The sequence below is a fragment of the Nanorana parkeri genome, unplaced genomic scaffold (assembly GCF_000935625.1).
Source record: "Nanorana parkeri isolate BGI_ZX_2015 unplaced genomic scaffold, ASM93562v1 scaffold59, whole genome shotgun sequence".
Classification (NCBI taxonomy): domain Eukaryota; kingdom Metazoa; phylum Chordata; class Amphibia; order Anura; family Dicroglossidae; genus Nanorana; species Nanorana parkeri.
Window position 1 is genome coordinate 861,883 of NW_017306327.1, and position 22,584 is coordinate 884,466.

Consider the following 22,584-nt stretch of genomic DNA (forward strand, 5'->3'; position numbering starts at 1 on the left):
GTTTGAGAACACCAAGGATGAATAGGTTTTGCTTGTCTTAATTTCAAGGCATCAGAATGAATCTGCATATCCTGACTTCTAGAATGGCAACCATGTAACCATGAGAAAAACTGATTAAGACATTGGTTCTGTCTAATTTAACAGGAAGCAACTTTCATTCTCAAGGGAAGAGATTACAATAATGACCTCTCTAGAGATGCTAAAGAATTTCTTAAACTCAGTCTGGTCCTTCTGAAACATGCATGATCCAGAATGGGGGGCAGGGTGTCTTAAGGTGACCACATACATAGAGCAATCATATCCCAATCTACCCAATGAAAATCCAACACTTTAGAGGCAACAAGATCATGCCTGTGTCCAAAGCTAAATGGCAAGGGAAATCTGAAGATGCACATTTGACTGTCCTATAACATGTCTGGCTAGGCTAGTTTGAAGGGTAAATATAGTATAAGGCCAATAATCACATATTTTTAATTATTACTGCAAATATAAAGCCATTTTCTGTGTGACTCTCACATTTTTACGCTTTAATATTTCTGTAATTGTAATAAATATAGAGATATTTATAGTAGCTCTGTATTTTAATCAACTTCATTGTACCTTTCGTCAGTTGACATATCAGCAATATAGGGAGTACATTTTCTTAAAAAAAATTGTTGACTTATAGATTTGCATCATGAGAAGAACCAGTAAGCGCTTGTTAATGCCAGCAAATGCACACTACCACTGGCATTGTCAAGGAAGTGGTGGAATGCACTGATTACAGCACATCACACTGTTTACTTTTTTTGGTTTGAACATTTTTATTGCTTTCTATGACCCCATTAAGGGGATTCACCCTCTAAGTTTGTCCTGGGGCTGTTCTTACCAAAGCAAAAAGTAATTGGAAATCCAAAATGTTATGTTTGTCACAGGAACAGGAATGGAAGATATATCTTTCAATGGGGGCAGCTGTTCTGGTGACAGATAAAAGGGGATTTCCCGTCACTTTGGAGAGATTTCCTCTCACTTTCTGTTGTGCTTTTGTGAAGCAAAGTTTAATCTGCCCAATAGGATACAAAAAGGAAAGAAAAAAATGACCGGTGTTTTAACAAATTCCAACTCTATCTAAAAAAAATTTAAATGGATTTAGATACACTCTAAGGTACTGACAAATATGCTTTTTAATGTCATTACCATTCATGTCAACATTTATATATGGCTAGAGTTCCCAGTTTTATTAATTATTGATAATCTACACTTTACTTACTAGACATGCTTATTGATGTCTGTAACAGCAGTGACCATTCCCTTCACAAACCCTCATTGCAGCCATTTCCTTTGATTTACAGAGAGTGGATTAAGGTGTCTACTTGAAATAAAAAAATAATCATGCTTATCTATGGCCATTTAAAAAGTAGGTTGGTATGTGGTTTTATTTACTGTGACCAATGTTTAACAGGGTGTTTTTATTAATAAGGCAGTTAGAAGAAGGAACAATGAGCCAATGTACACAGAACTGCGTTAGTCAGTGAAAGAAAATGCAGGCACTAAAGTATAAAAAACTATATTACAACTTGAGTACATAATATCTACAATGCAAATGATCTAAATGTTCTTTTATATAATGAAGAATATACATAGTGTGCCTATAAATATGGCAGTTGCTAGGAACCAGCTGCTGTTAGCAAGCCCTGTTATAGATAGGCGCAGACTGTGTTTATAACCTGTAATTATACTGTAGATCCCATCTGCTGCAAAATGCAATTCATTTTAAAACTCTGAATATTTCAAATTCATTTACCTTGTAAATACCAGACACATTGAGACATCCAGTGCTAACTGCACTTTAAAGTATATTTGAGGTAATTTTTCTACGTAAATAGGTGATACTCAAGCATTAAAGTTATTGCTCCTATTTCCAACCATATGACATTTGGATATGCATTGATGTATGTGGGTATTCCATACATTCAAAAGTAAGGTTGTCAGTTTTTATCTACAAAGCATCATTAGTTTCTAACTCGTTCATTACCTGACTTTATCACCTTTGCTCTTGGGCTGGAAAACTATGATGTTCTGATGTAATATCATTAGCAATAACATTAGGTTGGGTTGTAATGCCATATCTTACCCGAGCTAATGAAGTCTAAAAATAGACTATATGGCCAAAAAAAATGTGGATACCTTACAATCAGACCTGTATAAGCTTGTTGCACATCCTATTCCAAAACCATTGGCATTCATATGGAGTTTGCTTCCCCTTTTGTGATTGTACCTGAATATACCATGTTAGGAAGGTTTTCTACAAGATTTTGAAGTATGGGTACTGAGATTGGATGACAAGAACTGTCTCACAATCGGCATTCAGATTAATTCCAAAGGTATATTTAGGAGGGTTAAGACTGTGCAGACGACTGGAATTCCTCTACATCAAACTCAAATGTCTTCATGGACAGGGCCCAATAATGCTGTAACAGAAAAAGGCCTTCCCCAAACTGTTGGCACAAGGTTGGAAGTGCACAATTGTCCAAAATGTCTGTGTATGCTGTATCATTAAAAGTACCATTCACTGGAAACACCTGAACTCAATAATTCGGAGGAATGTCCACATAATGTTGGTCATACAGTGGGTGTGATGGTCAGGTGTCCACAAACATTTGGTCATATAGTGTATTTGGAACTGATTTCATGTTAAAGAGTATAAGTGAAAGAGGGTAATTGTAAAAATGCTATTTTTTTGGCTGTCAATGACTACAGTATTCTTTAATGAATGCCTGGTAACAAGCATGCAGCAAGTGGGGTCAGAGGAAAGATAGAGTTAGACATTTTTGCAACTTTTTTATATTTCTCCCATTAGGTGGGTGGAAGATGTATACTTAAAAAAAAAAAGAAGTGTGTATAGTTCTTTTATAGTTCTTAAAAAGTTTTTTTTCATGTAGGCTTTGAAAATGATGTCTGGAGCGTTGCCAGTGACTGTTGATGTTGGTGAAGTACCAGATGAAAGGATCTATTTAATTTAAAGGTTTAGGCTGGACAAAGGTTAGAAATGATAGGCATATTTACAGTTAAACCTGTAAGGTGAGAATGGTAATGCTTTACTGGTCAGCTCCTATTTGCCTTTCCTTTTAACTTCTCACTGTTCTCTTTATGTTGGTCGGCCTACAGTTGATAGACCGTGTGAAATAAAGATGTTTACATTAGAACGGAAAGCTTTATCTTTATCTGAAACTTGTCAGAAGAACCTGTCACACACCTATTCACATTTGCTCACCAGGCAACCAAAGAGTTTCTATGGCCTCATTTAATGAAACTAGTTCAACAACAGCCACACGACATGTAGCCTAAATGGCTGTCTGTCAGGTACAAAGAGCAATGCTGAAATGCGAAGTGGTATAATGTCTGTGACGGTTCTCATTCATCCAGGTCATGGTATAGCTGTAAAAAATAAGTCAAGACAACTGGACTCCAAGATAATTGGAGCTAGGAGGTGTTATTAATGTAAACATCTCTGTCTGGGCAGGTAATATCATCTCCTAGCTCCATTTATGCAAATGCAATCAACACCTGGTTGCGACTGACAGATTATGTGAATTGGAGCAACATTCAGCATATTTATTCCCAGAAAATTTTTGTACAAGTCATTCTGAATTGAGAAAGCTGTTCAGATGCCCAGTAAAACGTCTTCAAGAAAAAATACAGCAAGTCCAGTTGCCTTTACTTATTTTTTTTACAGATAAAGTACTGCACAATAACAAGGTAAAACCTAAAACAACAGTTTCTTTAGGTGGATATTTTTACGTGCATATCCAAACATTAAAGCAATAGGTCATCTTTAACTGAAGCCTATACTTAAAGTATATGTTAACCCACCCAAAAATATCATATAAGCTTTAACATGTAAAGTTATTTTTTAAAGTAGTTTTCAAAAAGTAATTTAAACAACAATTGTTTACAAACCTGAAGCATAAAAATATTACCTGGTAATCCTGCCACAAAGGTCCTTGTGCAGGCATTTCCAGTAATAATGCGACAAGGCTTTCCCCGTCTTCCAATTGTGCTTCTATGTTGTCACATACTCTCCCAATGTAGACTACAAGTGACTATGCCCATTGCACACATGTCCCAATGTTGTCACTCTCACCTTTTACTTTGGTGAAATCTTGGATCTCCCATCATTTTATGTCTCAACAGTAACAGTGACAATGGTCATCAGGACAAATACACGTGGTGAGTTACACCTATTACACAGAGAGCAATAGAAATTTAGCAGGGGTTTTATTCCTCTGCTAATCTTTCAATTCCTACCTCTTCCTTTAAAAAAACAAAAGTTTTAACTAAACATACACTTTAAGTCAACAAGAAAACTTGAAACTAGGGATGCACCGATACCGATACTAGTATCGGTATCGGTGCCGATACCGAGTATTTGGGTGAGTACTTGTACTCGCCCAAATGCTCCGATACCTAGCACGAGTACTTCCTGTATCAGGAAGCCAGGCAGCGCATCATTACACGCTGCCCGGTTTCCTGATTGGCCGGGAAACAGCTCCATGCTCTCTCGTCACTTGTGATGAGAGCATGGAGCCAATTTCCCGGCCAATCAGGAAGCCGGGTAGCGTGTAATGACGCTCTGCCTGGCTTCCCGATTGGTCAGGAAGCTAGCGAATCCGGAAGCCGGGCGCCGTGTAATGACGCAGCGCCAGCATTCTGATTGGCTGGAAAGGCGGCGTCATGCTCCCTCGTCATCTCATGAATCATAATATTAAGAAACTGACCTTAAATCATTAGTTTGTATTGCTTTAGAAAAAATGTGACCTGTCCCTTTAAGAAAAAGTATCGGTAATTGGTATCGGCGAGTACTTGATCAAAAGTATCGGTACTCGTACTCGGTCGTAAAAAAGTGGTATCGGTGCATCCCTACTTGAAACCATTGAAATGTCAGAGCTACAATTTTCTCGTTTGTAATTACAAGCTAAAATACACCAGTTGAACAACTTTTTCAGGACTCTCACTGAAGCAAAATCCTTTTATTGCATGTAGTTGGGAGAAAACTTTTACTGCATCTATTTTCTGTATTAAATAACTCAGTTATGTAACATCACACCAAAACAGTTTCTAAAGCAATATATTACTTTGCCATTTATATCTTGAAAATATTTATTCACTGTGGTCAGTTAAGCTGGCCATACACTATTCTCATGAAAAAAAAAAATTTTTAAGAATATTTCTTTATTCATTTTTTTACAGTACATACGCCAATATACACATACAAACAACACTTTTAGGAGGCTCTCATAGAAAAAAAAACAATCAATAAAGCAATTAGTAAAATAATAAATAAATTCCTTCATTCTAAACAATCACCATATAATATTCCAGTACTATTTAAAACCGTTCTTCCCATCAAGGGTCTCAGGTAGAGAAAATTACATGAACCCCTCCCATCCAGTGGCGTAACTAGAAATCACAGGGCCCCATAGCAAAATTTTGCACGGGGCCCTGTGATTTCTAGTTACGCCCCTTTGAGAGCCCACCTGACATCCCACACAGCCCACCTAAGGGTGGCCCTGCAGAGCTCACCATAGATTCTCTATGGTGGGCTCTGCAGGGTCTCAGGTGGGCTGGTCACACCCCTGCACACCTCTTACCGGCCTCCTCTTCCGTAATTGGGCCCGCCTCCTCTTCCATCATTGGGCCCCGCCTTCTCCTCCCTCGCCAGGCCCCGCCTCCTCCTCCACTGCCAACGCCGGGCCCAGCCTCCTCCTTCACTGCCAACGCCGGGCCCAGCCTCCTCCTCCTCCGCTGCTGGCTGTCACTGACTCTGCAGCGGGTGTGAGGAGGAACGTGACGTTGCACACATCACTGACAGGTTGTCAGTGATTTAACAGCCACACGTTCCTCCTCACACCTGCCAGTGACAGCCAGCAACCTTAGATGCCATAGCGACCCGGGCGGCCCACACAACATCAGGGGCACGTCCTGGCCGGGCCCACCTGTGCCCTGGGTCCCATAGCGGCCGCTTGGGTCGCTATGGTGATTGTTACGCCACTGCTCCCATCCCTAACCAAAAAAAAATCTTATTGAAACATTCAATAATGCCATCAGAGATTTGACAAATATGGTTCGAAATTCATTTGGTTTTAACATTTGATTTTGGAATCAATTTAGTTTACTGAAATTTATCGTGGAGTTGACTTGTAACTTTTAGGAGCTCAAACGAAAATAAAATTGTTTCTAACAAAATTCTACTGGTGTATGGCCAGCTTTAGTCTATAGGATGTTTCCTTCTACTGACTTTGACTGAGAGGATTAAAGTTTTCTCTAAGTTTCATTCTGTTTCAATTGATAGTATTTATTGATAAGCAATGAGAAACTTCTATAAATCCTCCCTTCCCTCTACAAAATATTAGTAACCGGTAAGGGTCTACATTTCTGGTTGACCCTAATTTCCAAGTTTCTCAGGTATACTAATCGCATAGCCCACTCTATGAACTCCCTTCTCCGTGAAACTCTTTCTGTTGCACTCATTTAGCTGTGACTCTATAGATCTCTACTGTTTTACAGATATTACTGATTTGCTGGGCTGTGTCTGCATGGCATTCTGTGGATGGGCTATTTGAGGAAGCTTATCTCAGAGATTTCATTCCTTTCCAGTCATATAGTTCTTTCAAGCATAAACCGAGAGATCCATTGGTTGTTCTAGCACCCAAGGCATTTAATAGAAGGGACCTGTGACGACATGGTGATCAGTTCATGAGTTAAATGTGTACCTGGTTATGAAAAGACTGTCAGCACCATCCCTCGTTATCTCCCATTGTACTCTGAAGGGGCTCAGGACAATGACATTCTGGCCAGGCCCCTGCTATGACTGTCTGGAGCACTTTAGCAGGTGGACCCCTGTGGTGTTGTGAAGACAGGATGTCTGGGGATGGCAGGGTGGATGTGATGGGATTATACCTCCTCCTCCTCCGCTGCTGGCTGTCACTGACTCTGCAGCGGGTGTGAGGAGGAACGTGACGTTGCACACATCACTGACAGGTTGTCAGTGATTTAACAGCGACACATTCCTCCTCACACCTGCCAGTGACAGCCAGCAACCTTAGATGCCATAGCGACCCGGGCGGCCCACACAACATCAGGGGCACGTCCTGGCCGGGCCCACCTGTGCCCTGGGTCCCATAGCGGCCGCTTGGGTCGCTATGGTGATTGTTACGCCACTGCTCCCATCCCTAACCAAAAAAAAATCTTATTGAAACATTCAATAATGCCATCAGAGATTTGACAAATATGGTTCGAAATTCATTTGGTTTTAACATTTGATTTTGGAATCAATTTAGTTTACTGAAATTTATCGTGGAGTTGACTTGTAACTTTTAGGAGCTCAAACGAAAATAAAATTGTTTCTAACAAAATTCTACTGGTGTATGGCCAGCTTTAGTCTATAGGATGTTTCCTTCTACTGACTTTGACTGAGAGGATTAAAGTTTTCTCTAAGTTTCATTCTGTTTCAATTGATAGTATTTATTGATAAGCAATGAGAAACTTCTATAAATCCTCCCTTCCCTCTACAAAATATTAGTAACCGGTAAGGGTCTACATTTCTGGTTGACCCTAATTTCCAAGTTTCTCAGGTATACTAATCGCATAGCCCACTCTATGAACTCCCTTCTCCGTGAAACTCTTTCTGTTGCACTCATTTAGCTGTGACTCTATAGATCTCTACTGTTTTACAGATATTACTGATTTGCTGGGCTGTGTCTGCATGGCATTCTGTGGATGGGCTATTTGAGGAAGCTTATCTCAGAGATTTCATTCCTTTCCAGTCATATAGTTCTTTCAAGCATAAACCGAGAGATCCATTGGTTGTTCTAGCACCCAAGGCATTTAATAGAAGGGACCTGTGACGACATGGTGATCAGTTCATGAGTTAAATGTGTACCTGGTTATGAAAAGACTGTCAGCACCATCCCTCGTTATCTCCCATTGTACTCTGAAGGGGCTCAGGACAATGACATTCTGGCCAGGCCCCTGCTATGACTGTCTGGAGCACTTTAGCAGGTGGACCCCTGTGGTGTTGTGAAGACAGGATGTCTGGGGATGGCAGGGTGGATGTGATGGGATTATATTCTGATCTGATCACTTTCTGTATAAAAGTTTGTGCAGTTGCTCAATAAATCAGAGTTTGTTTCACCCTACACTTGAGTCTCAACAAGTGACTGGGGAAACTGGGAGCTAAAGATCAGCGGGTTGCAATATCTCCTGAGCAAGGAAGAATACAGCAGCGGACTTACTCATCCTGAGTACTGGGGTCCGTCACAGGACCTATCTGTACGAAGTGTGGCAGGGATATTATTATTACTTTAAAAGATAAAGCCACATCATCTTCTTGCTCCCTAAATGTTCTGCCAATCACCTGTATAAAAATACCCTCAAATAACTTCTGGTTGAATGGAAGTTACATTGGGCTCATTGCTTTACTGCTCAGTTTATGGCTGAGGCATTCTGACCTAATCGTTTCACTCACTTAAAGCTAAACTCCAGTTACAAAATGAAGGCAGTGCTGTCCACTGTATCCTGAGTCCAGATAATCCACACTGAAAAACTTTTTTTTCTGTTTTATATATATTTGCTGCATTTAGTAGTGGTTATGTGCCGTGCCCTGACCACTTTTACTGCCGTCTGCCTCAAGTCTGGCAGAGGGGACATCCAGCGGCACTGGCACTACATCAGCCCTATATTTGCTTAGCTCCTCTCCTGGGGTTTCCAGTGCTGTTGCTCACTAACTCAATCACTCATATGCACTGTCAATCAAGGAACAGGTGTTTGGCAATACTATTATTAATTAATGCAGCTTAGAAACCTGGTAATGACATTGGCACCCTGGTCTTAACGTGCATACATATGGGTGGTGACTAAACACTGGCACTGGTAATGTAAGCTACAGTGATGGTGGCAGCTTGAGCTGAAAGTGCAGTGGAATCTGTACAATGGGCAAAACTTTCAAAGCCTGTTTTTACAAAGACACAATAAGAAAATAATTAAAAATCAAACAGAACTGCTAAGGTGAGGACATAGTAACTTGTCCATAACTCTTCACACCAGGGTGCCTGGCATTCCATTTCCACTGACTATGCCAATTGCTATTGGCACCTTGTACTTAAACCATGATTGTCCGATGCAACCAAAACGTATTAGGCTACATGGTAGAATAAATTAAGGAATGAAGCCCACAGAATCCAAACATGAACTATGTTCATGGGTATAATAACAGATAGGGCAAGAGGTACATAGCTGGGAAACAGCACAAAATTGTACACAGGGTGCAATCATTGCCCCTTTGCATGGAGGGAGAGCAAACATATTTTTTGTAAGAAACTTACATTAATAAATATCTAAATTTAAATACAAAAATTTTATATATTGTAGCTGATCAAATGTGGAAGAGGCATATTTAGGAGCCGCATTGTCATGCTACAAACACCTCTTTCTCTCCTCATTTTAATTACGTAGAATGGCATTGCATTGTACTTTAAATAAAATAGCAGAAAAGGCTGATAAATTGTTTGATATTTCAGTTCAATGCACAGGAAGATACATCACACTGGAATTCTGGCAAGAGCATCAGAAATGTTTGTGTACTGTCCGAAAAAGAAATCAAATGCAGTCATCCCATCTAAGGACTGGCTGGCTGCAAAATTAAATATTTTTGTTCTTGGGTTTAGATATCCTTTAGAACCAAGTGTACATAGTGGTACACATAACAAAAGAACATATATTATTAGTTAACCACATGGGGAGACTGTGAATGGAAGACTCATAAAAAAGTGCACCCTTGTTACTGGACACATAGAAGATTGCTTTGTACATAGCTTTGCAACTGATTATAATTAACTTCTGACATTGCTGACTTTCTGGACCTATTAAAAACATTTTTTTTAATCTTTCTTGAATACTGGAGCTTTGTCCAACTAATGTATTTAATATAAAGACCTATGTATTACAACTTCCACTATAGTAACTGTATATTCAGCCACTGATATACTGACTTAGGTGTGTGGAGGAAATGGATTGCATGCTAAAGGAATTTATATTGAAACTTGATAACAGGCCATTGCGACTCATTATCACCCATCAAAATCAATGTTGATATAAGCAGTTAACATCTGCTGAATACTTTTAAGTACTGTCTTATGATTTGTAAACGTTTCTTGTAAAAAGCAAGACAAATGCTGCCTGACGTCAATGAAAAGTTACATGAAATGCGGATGTATTTGCATATTATCATATAAAAAGTATACCTATTATGTTAGTTGATTTATAGGGGTATTATATATGTTAAGAAAAATATAACAATGGAAAACACAGAGATGCATGTTTCTCTCCCTATTTTGGTGGTGTAGACTTATTATTTACACATCGAAGGGAAGATTGTTTTAACAAAATATAGTAGGATATGGGGATTGGTTCAAACAACCTATACTTCCAAGTAGCAGTGGTAAGGACTGATGTCCTTTTTTCTTAGCATAAGATACACTGCCTGGCCCCCCCCCCCAAAAAAAAAAAATGGTCACACACTCTATTTTATTGGACTGCCTATAGCTTTAATTACGACACACATTCCCTGTGGGATAATTTCAATAAGCTTAGGCACTATCAGAACATCTCTTTCCATCCAGGGTTGCATTCATTTTTCACCAAGATCTTGTATTGATGATGGGAGAGTCGGGCCACTGCGTAAAGTTTTCTCCAGCACATCCCAAAGATTCTTAATGGGGTTAATGTCTAGACTCTGTGGTGGCCAACCCATGTGTGAAAGTGATGTTTCTTGCTCCCTGAAGCACTCTTTCTCAATTTGAGCCCGATGAATCCTGGCATTGTTACATTGTGGCCAATCCTTGTGTGCATCTTGGAATATGCCGTGCCATCAGCAAAGAAAAAATCCTTGGCTGAAAAAACCTGGTCATTTAGTTATTCAGGTAGGCCGCTGACCTCATGTTTTTTGCTGACCTGACCAACTGAAGCAACCTCAGATCATAATAGTGCCCGAAATCCAGGTGGTGACTTTTTTTTTGGACAGGCAGTATATTAAGATATCTTTGCTAGTAAAGCTCAAGTATTAAAAGAGTTTCTAAGGAAAGGGTCATTGCAATCCACTGCAACTAAATCAATTTTTTAAAATATTTATGCTGCATTTGAAACACGACAGAATGTGAATATGTTAAACACAAACGTTTTATTTTCAAACTAAATTTATTCATGAACCTACGGAGTTTACACCTACTGTGAGGTTTTTCTAAACATGTCTAATGGTAATTTTATAGATCATTGCAGTCTATCTTTTATGCTTCTAAAAGGTAAAAATATATTAGTATGAACAGGATTTCAGTTCTAAAATGTGACTATTAGCATTGTAAACTAGGGATGCACCGATACCGTTTTTTTGGTATCATGTACGAGTACCGATATTTTGCTTTCGGTACTCACCGATACCGAGTACCGATACCAGTGCTTCCACTGGCATGGAGCCGGCTTCCAGGACAATCAGGAAGCCGGGCGGCAGATAATGACATGCCACCCGGCTTCTTGATTGCTCGGGAAGCTGGCTCCATGTTGTTTGGCCAGCTCGATTGTGATTGGCCGGTAAACTGGCTTCCCAGCCAATCAGGAAGCCAGGAGGCGGGTCATTTCTCACCACCCAGGCTTCCTGATTGCTTGGGAAGCCTGCTCCATGTTCCCCTACGTCACTGCCAGTCAGAGGAAATCTTCCTCTGACTGGAAGTTCCGGTATTGGGGAAGGTATCAGAGCATTTGGATGGAGCATTAGTATGAGTAGTCGCCCAAATACTAGGTATCGGCACCAATTCTAGTATCGGTATCGATGCATCCCTATTGTAAACTTTGTTGTTCAGTGATATGCCAAGTCTACAGCTCGCTATAGACTGAGTGACATTCTCATATCTAAAGGACAAACAACTTTTCTGGCTGACTGTTCTCACTGGAGAATGATCACCTGGACAGATTTGAAAATGTCCAGCCAATTATTCCTTCACTGGTGCCACTGGTATAACCCTCCTTAACCTCCCTGGCGGTATTCCGGAGTCTGGCTCGGGGTTAATTTTCAGTACCAAGAGCGGTAACCCCGAGCCAGACTCGGGAATGCACAGAAAAGTGTCACTTACCTTGTCCCGGCGAGCCCGCGGTGTCCTCTGCTGTATGCGGCTGGCCAATGCCGGCATCTGACTTTTAGTTTCGTTTTCGGGCGTCACAGCCGGCGGGAAATTCAAAAGTGAAAAGTTGCAATGTACACAGAATACACACAATACAATGTAATCTGCTATGATAACACTTATGTATCAAACTATTTCACTTCAATTTTGTCCCCAGAGCTTTGTCCAGTGCCGTGCCTGCACTTTTACTGTTCTTTCTGCCTGAAAACTTGTGAACGTCCATGGCATCCAAAAAGCGTCCCTTTAGGTCAAAAGCGGTTTTAGACCAGGTAGAAAACAGCGATAGTAAATTAGAATCACTTGCAGAATTGAGCGATAGCGATTCCCAACGAATCGCTATCGCTCAATTCTGAAAGTGATTCTAATTTACTGTCGCTGTTTTCTACCTGTTTTAAAACCGATTTTGACCTAAAACAGCGACGATTCTGCGACCAAGCTCAGTAATGTGTGAACTTGGTACTCTGATTGTGGTACGGATCAGGCTGCGCCCACAGATTTCCCATTTACTGGACCATTTATTTTATTATTATATTATAATTTTTTATAATTATTTATTATATTATAATTTCTTACAATTATTTATATTTAATTAAATTATAATTTTTTTATTTCATGTTTTAAACTTTATCATACCTGGGATGTCTACTGGACTCTTGTTTGGACAGATTTAGGTGAGTTATTCCTAAGATTTACTAAGAATTACAGGCCTACAATATAAAAAAACAAATTTCCATGAAAAACAAGGTACCACTTTGGGATGCTAAAATCCTGAATAATCATACCGCCAGGGAGGTTAACATAAACATGCATGTGTGATCAAAACATTCATATTTACGTCTGCTTCTGGCCGAAAAAAGACCTCCTCCATTATTTGGTGAATGCAAGAAATGCTCAGACAAAACAGAATGAAACTAACTAATCATTAGAACTGTTTTACATTTCTTCTCCATTTTTCTTTATGTCATGATACATGTTCTGTTTCCAGCTATCAGTCTGAAAATGTCATCAGATACAAAGCTTTCAACACCCACATCCTTTGAAGAACAAATATTTTTTACACTATCAAATTCAAAGCCTAGACTTTGACAAAATAATAGAGGATTTTTTTTAGCATCGTTTGTTTCTACATTAAGCACCCAGTCATATTTTGGGAAATCTACATATGTTAACATTTTTCCCTGTACCTGACTCTGTATTTAATATGAACAACGGCTATAGTGAATAATACTTCTTAGTAAATCGGCCCTTATTAATATAAGCTTATGGTTTGGGCAGATGCAACATGCCTACTTCATGGAGCCCTCCAGTACCATAATTAGTGGTGATAGTTATGAACCACACTCTTCAATGATCGATAGTTTGAACATTTTCAAAGGAGTTGCGAGAGGTGCATTTACCTTTGGTCCTCATTGGATTCCTGGTACGGAGGTGTCTGATCCACAGCCAGCATAGTGAAGATACTAAACGACTATAGAGTCCATATATTTAGTTGAGAGTGTTCTTATTGATATTACACTGTTGCATGCAGCTACATCTACAGGGAGTTGATCTTGCTATTATAGTGGTCTTTATTTGATTCATAGTACAGGTATATGAACCACAGGACAGTACAACCAAGGCACCTATAAGTGGGTTTTTCATGCTACACCACTTACTTTTGCCATTCCATGAGCATATAGGATAACTGAGGCTCAATGCAGCAGGGATGTGGAATACCTGTCTCCCAGGATACACTGCTTTACCATATGGATAGTCCTGCCCTATATGGATATATATTGCATTGTTGGATTTATTCTATAGATTGGATACTGGATGCACAACAAGGGTGCCTCTATATTTATATGTATATGGCTTTGATCAGATAATTTCAGAGAAAGAGACATTTTTGCATCCTGCTCTTATCTGCATGCTTGCACATCGGTGCACTGAGATTCAAGTTTATATATGATACAGTATCGCTCAATATTTACAAGACACTCAATTGGATCGTTTACACGAATACTGTATTCTTTAGGTGTCTTATACAACATGCATGGTACTAGGACACTGGTGCCAAATATACCTCTTTGTTCAAAATTATAGGTTTAAATGTTCATGTAAAAAGGAAAAAAGGACTTTTAGAAGAGTATTCCGCTTTGTTGTAGGGTACTGTGTTTATATTTATATGATACTTATTTATATATTTTCTATACGCTTATTTAATAGTCGGGCTCCTTGTACATATAATTGGGATTCCCCATTTGCTGTTTGTGTGGGGAGTTCTATGTGTTTTTTTTGGTGGAATTTATGTATGGGTTTTGCATATATTTAAATATTGATATATTTTTTGATATATTGGTGTTAACCTTATGATATATTGGCCATATGTGGGGGTCTGGAGGCCTTTTTTCCTCCAACTTTTTGATAAGCTTATGGTGGTCTTATTTGTGTGCTCTACCACTAACTATGATAACAGAAGATACATTGTATTACCTTCTGTATGTGCAGCTGGTGTTATTACATTCGAACATATGAATAACATGATAACATAACCTATAAGTTTTGTTTTTAAACAGAACAAAACATAATAGAGAAATATTCTATGCACTATAAGTTCTACAACTCCTTATTTTACAAAGTATTTTACAATCATAATGACCTTTTCTTTGCTTTTAACTTCCTCTTCTGCCGATGCATAAGACAGAAACAATACAAAAGAAGTTTTGTAAGTTGACGTGAGAAGAGGAAACGGAACTGGAGGGATTTAATTTCTAAGTAGTTGAAAGCTTGAGGGAAGGTAATTTCAAACTATTCCGTGTGTTTTTCACTTACTACTTATTAAGACAGATCAGTGTCATAGTAAGGTAAATAGGATAACTGGTATACACCCAACATGGGTGTATAAGGCAACCCTGCCATATAAAGTATGCCAGCCCCTATTAATACATATGACACAACTTTGCCAAGCCGGGTACAGCAATAATGCCTATGTATTGGCATCAATGTTGTAATGTTTTTTTCAGCTATATGTACAATGTATTTAGACTACAATTAATTTTGCTGTTTAATTCAAACATAACTCTAGCCATTATGTTCAGTTTTGATTACGTTGATTTATTTTTTTCTGTCAGGTTTTTATTTCTGTTTGTGACCCCACTGGGAAAATTGTCATGTCCCTTGGACACCCATACAAGATAGGTAAAGAGCAGTCATAACCAAGACAGGCAAAAGACACAGAAAGCAAAAAAAAAAAAAAAACACTGTCAGAGGTTCTAACCCTTCCCCAGTCTACTAAAAGGAGAAACAGAGGGTAATAAAAAAATTGCAGGGGGCTATAACCCTTCCCTGCTCTATCCAAAACAAAATAAAAAGATTTTGCTTGAGTTGGGCTTCAAAGCTGACTATGGTGCATACTTGTAGTGCCCCCTTACCTCCTGGAGGGGAAATAGGGACCTCTAAAGACCAGGTGGACTGACATTTTGGCTCAGGGTTGGATTCTTGATGTGTAGTGAGGATGTGATCAGAGTTTATTTTGGCTAATAAACTCTAGGGTGAGATGGTTAGGGTCACAGTATGCCACAAAAACACAGCACAAATCAAAGACTTTAAATACTGCTTCCAGTCATACAGGGGAGGATCTTTAAGCCTAGACTGCCACTCTGTATATTAGGATGAACTGAATAGCAAAGAAAGCACCTTTCTCTCTGAATGGGCCACCAGATGTCTTGCAAGGTCCGTGCTTCTACACAGCTTTTCTGAACTCTACTCTTGCAACAGAACTTCTTCCCTGGTAATCCAGTCCAAGGTTCAGCTTCATTCATCCCAGGCAACATCTTAGGCCTGGCAGTGCAAGCTTCATGCCCCAGCTGGGATGATCTTTACCTAGCACATGTGTCTTCCCCATGCAGCAGGCCTGGGAGGTCAAGAACAGCAACACACTGGGAGGCAAGAAAGCATTCTGAGGGTTCTCTCAAATATTTATACCCTTTGCCAGCCTGAACGATTGTCAATAAACCTTTCTGGGGTATATAAATATTCATAACTTAGGTTACAGTATCATTCCACACTCCAGGCATACTCTCCAGGAAGTAGGCAGAAGCAAACAGTAACATTGAGTTTAGTGACAACCCAACAAACGCAGAACTCTCAAGCTGGATTACAGCCCAATAAATTACATTTACAGAATCACTCCTGCTTAGAGCAGTGTGGCTTTTGGACATTTTTGAGATTGGAAACAGGGACATTGCTGAGTACAAAATATTTACATAAATGACAATCCTCACCAAATCACACAGACCAAGAAGAAAAAAAGAAAAAAACCCACTGGTGCTCCTTTTCTACTCATTGCTTTTCCTTTCTACTAGCATTTAACAATACCAGATGCAATCATTAAAGGTTGGTTGAAATGTTAGTATAATATGAACCCTTTTGGCAGTTTAATAGCTAATTTATTTACAACAGACCTGAAAAATTACATTTGAGGAGCAGTACAGGTGAAATGAATGATTTGGTTGCAAAAGAGGGGCAGTTTCTCCAAATGAGACACAATAAGCCTGAGCAGTCTCAATAAATGTCACTCAAGCCCCAATATACTCTTAGACAGACCAGCCAAAGCTTAAAGGAGAACTATGGGGTTAGGGCTTTTCCCCATAGTTCTCCTAGGGGTAACGGGAGGACACAAATTAGCACCCTCCCGTCACCCTAAGCTCAGTATACCGCGAGCTGTAGCTCGCGGTATACTGAGAGGCTGCAGTCGGAACGGATCCCGACAATTATGTCTGGATCCACCCTGCTGCGTGAGTGACAGCTGGCTCTGCCTATCTAGAGGCAGAGCCAGCTGTACCCGCCCCCTCCCCCATCCGTTCCGCCACTCAGCGCTGGAGGATCAGAGCGGGGAGGGGTGAATCCAGTCCCTCCCCTGTCACGGCTCTCTGCCGTGACAGGATCGAGAAGTGAGCGAACGCCGGTATGTGTTCGCTTACTTGCCGATCTACTGAGCCAACCTGTGACAGTTTCATTGTCACAGGTCGGCTAGAACTATGAGGATGAGTGAAAAGCACTCACCTCATAGGTTTTCCTTCAAAGGGTAAACATATTGCCAGTGCACTCTGCTACAACAATGTTTTCAATTCCAGTCTTCAGCTAGGTCATGCTCTAAGGTCATTGTTAGAGTCTGCTTGCATCAGACGGGTTTTGCAGTTCCATACATTCTATGGGAATGCAAAATCTGCAAGAATCATGTCAAATGCAGGTCAGAAGGAGGTCAACTTCAGGTAAGTGCACCCCACAAAGCATTCTGAATGGTCTCAAACTGATGCCATTGACACAAGTCCAAAGCTCGTTGAAACAAGCCCTAAAAAAGTTGATAAGTGGTGGTGTAAGGCAAGATACAACCACTTGGCATAACACTAGAAACATAAAACAAACAGCTCACCGATGTTATGCATCCTTGTAATCCACATTCTCTTTCAGAGAAATCTCTTCCAGAGTAGGTAGCTAGCTATGACTAACAATGTATCTACTTGGCATAAGAAGACTTTACACTTTCTTGGTAGAAGCTGCATTTTAAAGCAGTCCTTTTTACATTCAATCTTGCTGATGACATGGCATGAAGAACCATACATTTAAAATGTAAAAAAAATTAAATTGTGAATACAAAGATTACAAATAGAGTGGCAAGAGGTTTAGAAACAACTACTTAAACCGACAAGTGCAGATTTTCCATCATTAGTCAGCAAGTAAGATGATTTATAAGTGAATAGGTAATGGGTATGGAGGAGAAAACAACATCTTAAGGAAGTAAGGTCAAGTAGAGAAGTGATTTTGCAGTATGTAAGAAGAGACTGCTAACGTGTAAATAGATTAGGTGAGATCATGTGTTGATGAGATGGAAGACAGAGAGCAGAATGGAGACCACACAGATCATGGCTGAGAAGCTGGCCAAAAGCTGTAATTAAACAATTTACCTTGTTGCAAAGTCAGCTAGCAGTGCAACAGCAGACCTAACAATATATGAGCAATTTACTTAATAGCTGTAATAAAATGTAAACTAATCTAACACAACTATGGCTGCCAAGTAGAACACATTCCCTATCTCCGACCAAATAACCGACCTGATAACAATAGTGAATATGATTATAGGCCCAAGATACACACAAAATGTTATTTTAGCTTTCCAGCCAAAGACAGCCTTTGCATCTTGCAGTGCCCAGTCCTCCTATGTATTGTAGTCCATGCTACATTCCACCAAGCAAGTATGTGCCTAGCCTATGCACAGTGGACAACATCTGGACAGGATGCATTTGCCAAGTTCAATACATACTTCATTCTCTGTCCTGGCAAGGTATGCATGATAGCTGGAATTTGGAGGACTGGGTAATGCTAAATAAAGAAGTTGCTTGGCAATAGACAATCTGGACAGTTAAAAATGCATTTTGTCTGCATCTGAGGTATTTAACAATTTATATCCACAGGGTTAGGGCTGCATACTATTCATAATTTCAGATCTACTGAAATAAAAACTGTATTTAAAAAAAGTTAAATTTGCCCAGAATGAATGCATGCATCTTTTGATAGAAAGCCTTCTTCCCCCCAGTTTCCAGAATTTAACAGATGTACCATTATCTGGGGAAAGTCAAAAGTAATAGTTTAAAAAAAATGATGTGTTGACAGATAACACCTTTCAGGCCATCGTAGTGTAAATTAGGGTTCGCCATAACTAAAGAGATTACATTTTTCTTGGATGGCCACATGATGCTCTTCCTCATCTTCTGGTCTTCTCCAGTGCTGGTTGCCCCTAAATGCTGCAGAGAACATAACTCATGTAGTGAGGCGAGCAATGTCCTTTGCAACATTCTCTCCTGAGCCCCGGATGGCTTACTAATGCATCCCCAGGAGGCTAGTCCTTGATGCCTTGGGCTCACACAGGAAGTGAGTTGAATGACGTTGGCCATCATTCAACAAGAAAGAAGCACCTGACTGCAAGATGAAGGTGTACGTTTATGAAGGACATCGATTGAAAGGAGGTGAGCATTGCAGCCAAAGCTGCTTTTCTATTTAAAAACACTTAGACAGTTTTAATTAAATTTTGTATTTTGTGTATGTTTTAGCTGAAGCTGGGGTTAAGCTTTATGTTTCAGCTAAACTCTCCAATGAGGGTGTTCAGTTTCAAGGCCAGGCAGCCTTGCACAGGAGATCAGGAACCATTTATGTTACTATCGTGATTAGCCTGTCATTGTGATTATTTTGAAGAGGGGAAAGTTTTCTAGTACAACAAACTTTCCTAATTTGCAATCACTGTGTGGAGATCAGGAACCAATATGTGTGGTCCCTTATATGATCATCATTAGTCAATTATGATGGTAGGTAAAGGTTGTTACCTTGTTACTGTGCACATGTTCCTTCTGACTGTGATTTAAAAAAGGATTAAAAAATCATTTATTTTTATTTTTGCACTAGTAAAATTTGAGACGTGCTATGTTCTATTCACTGAGTGTCATTTAACTTCTTCTTTTATACAAGGATTCATTTTATTAGGATGTTATCCTCGTGGGTTAGATCATTAGACGTCTGAATATGGTATGAGATATGGCTAACCCTATTAAAAATGATCAACTTTTTGTAAGACTTGTTTATTGATCATATGCCAGTAGTTAAACTATTTCCAACAGTATTAGTTATAAAAAGAAAGTTATGCATTAAAGTGCATTTAAAAAAAACATTGGGGTCAATTCACTAAGCTGCCGTAGGCAGCCGAGTGAATGACCGACCTAAAGCGAATTGAGCCGAACGCTGTTCGGCTATTCACTTCAGCCAGGTACGGCTGATTTCAGCCGTATATCGGCGGAAATCAGCCATACATCGGGTGGCTTCGGGTCGGCCGAACATGCTCAGCATGTTCGGCCGATGCGAAGTGCAGAAGGAGTTCGACTCAGCCGATCTAACATCTGGAGACTCCCGGAGCGCCAGGGAGAGTTAGCTGTTTGGAGATCAGTGTCCCTGGTTAGCAGGTAACCAGGGACGCTGATCTCCCTGCAAGTGGCCGGAGCCATCCGTAAGATCACGGCTGGCTCCGCCCAGCTGTCAGAAGCAGGCTGTCGGCCACCCAATGGCCGGCCGCTCGGCCAGCTTCGGCTTTCAGCACGGCTCAGCTGAGTCAAGGCATATGCGTTCAGCTCGACTGAGCCGCTCGGCCAGGTTCGGGAGCTGTACGGGCTATAGTGAATAGCCCGTACAGCAGCCCTTTGGTTCTACTGAACTGAAGGAGTCCTGGGGCCCGAAGCTAGCCGAAGGATTGGCCGAAGCTACGGTTAGATCCTTCGGCTGCTTTGTGAATAGACCCCATTATGTCTGATTGCCTAGAGTAAAAATGACATACATGGTATTAAAAAAAATGTCCTGGAAAGGTAGTGTGAAAATCATTTTAGTAAGCAAAGTAGTTGGACAGGTATTTAAAGCAGGGGTAGGCAACCTTGACGCTCCAGCTTTTGTGAGACTACATACCCTATCATGGCTCTGCCTCTGCGAGTCATGCCTGTGGCTGTCAGAGTCTTGCAATACCTCATGGGATTTGCAGTTTTATCACAGCTGGAGTGCCAAGGTTGCCTACCCGTAGCGGTACATGGAAAACCTACAATATTTGACCTTATCCACAAGGTTTCAATTATCACTAGGCACGAGAGGGTTAAACAAAATCTTTTATAGCAAAATGTGTACACAATATGCTGTCAAAATACATGTACTGTTTTATCTTCCAAATTATTTCTAATTCTGTTCAGCCAGTCATGTAGGTCACACATCTCTGCCACACTGCATAGCTAGGATGTTGCAATACAACCACTTTCTATGTCAGCTGCCTTTTTATTACACTGTGCAAAAGCCTCGTTCTACCGAAGCTCTCCTCCTTCTGTAAGCTGTCTCAGTAATTCACCCTCCATCTCTTACCTGAAAAATGTTAAACTGCGATGCCACTATGCCTGTTTTGCTCACTCTGCAAACCCAGAACTCAGTTTTATATGCAGTATATTAATATACATTTACTAGGGAAATTTACTATGTTACTATGCACAGCTGCTCCAGATTTTGTCTGCTCCAGTTTTGATATATTGCCTTAACATTTTTTTAATAACTGAAATAAAGTGTGTTTGAATATTTGCCTTTACTTCTGCTTTATGTATTGTTCAGGATAGGGAAGTATTTGGTGAAGCTATAATAAAAGTATATTGTATAATGTTCTTGCTTTATTATACCAAGCGGTATTCTATGTAGTAAACCACATCACTTACTGTTCAGGTGATGCCCCTAAATAGCTGTTAGGGAACTCTTCCTTTCCCAAACATTGGCTGTTATCCGTTACAGGTATGAACCTAAAAGGAAACCAAATGACTTCTGTTAGTGAACATACAAGTATGCATCACACTTTTTAAACTCGTGGTGTTCAACTTATTTTGATATGGACACTCAACTTATGAACAACAATAGAAAAAAAAAAACCCACAGTCATATGCACATACGTAAGCAGGCATGATGTAAGCATATGCACTTACAGACTAATATACATAGTATGAGAGAAATTTAAAGGGTAGGTCAGGATACCAAATGTATGAAACAATAATATCTGTAGTCAAGGTATTTACTGGAGACTCCCGGAGCGCCAGGGAGAGTTAGCTGTTTGGAGATCAGTGTCCCTGGTTAGCAGGTAACCAGGGACGCTGATCTCCCTGCAAGTGGCCGGAGCCATCCGTAAGATCACGGCTGGCTCCGCCCAGCTGTCAGAAGCAGGCTGTCGGCCACCCAATGGCCGGCCGCTCGGCCAGCTTCGGCTTTCAGCACGGCTCAGCTGAGTCAAGGCATATGCGTTCAGCTCGACTGAGCCGCTCGGCCAGGTTCGGGAGCTGTACGGGCTATAGTGAATAGCCCGTACAGCAGCCCTTTGGTTCTACTGAACTGAAGGAGTCCTGGGGCCCGAAGCTAGCCGAAGGATTGGCCGAAGCTACGGTTAGATCCTTCGGCTGCTTTGTGAATAGACCCCATTATGTCTGATTGCCTAGAGTAAAAATGACATACATGGTATTAAAAAAAATGTCCTGGAAAGGTAGTGTGAAAATCATTTTAGTAAGCAAAGTAGTTGGACAGGTATTTAAAGCAGGGGTAGGCAACCTTGACGCTCCAGCTTTTGTGAGACTACATACCCTATCATGGCTCTGCCTCTGCGAGTCATGCCTGTGGCTGTCAGAGTCTTGCAATACCTCATGGGATTTGCAGTTTTATCACAGCTGGAGTGCCAAGGTTGCCTACCCGTAGCGGTACATGGAAAACCTACAATATTTGACCTTATCCACAAGGTTTCAATTATCACTAGGCACGAGAGGGTTAAACAAAATCTTTTATAGCAAAA

The 22,584-nt window shown here is 40.3% G+C and overlaps 1 protein-coding gene across 1 annotated transcript in view; it reads right to left on the reverse strand.

The window, feature by feature from the left end:
- SHROOM3 (shroom family member 3) overlaps positions 1 to 21,529 on the reverse strand; it is a 135,111-nt gene extending 113,582 nt beyond the window's left edge. Inside the window, exon 1 of the mRNA XM_018576175.1 lies at positions 21,473 to 21,529. The gene's annotated coding sequence lies outside the window, so the exon portion shown is untranslated. The remainder of the gene's footprint in view (positions 1 to 21,472) is intronic.
- Between the last annotated feature and the right edge of the window lie 1,055 nt (positions 21,530 to 22,584).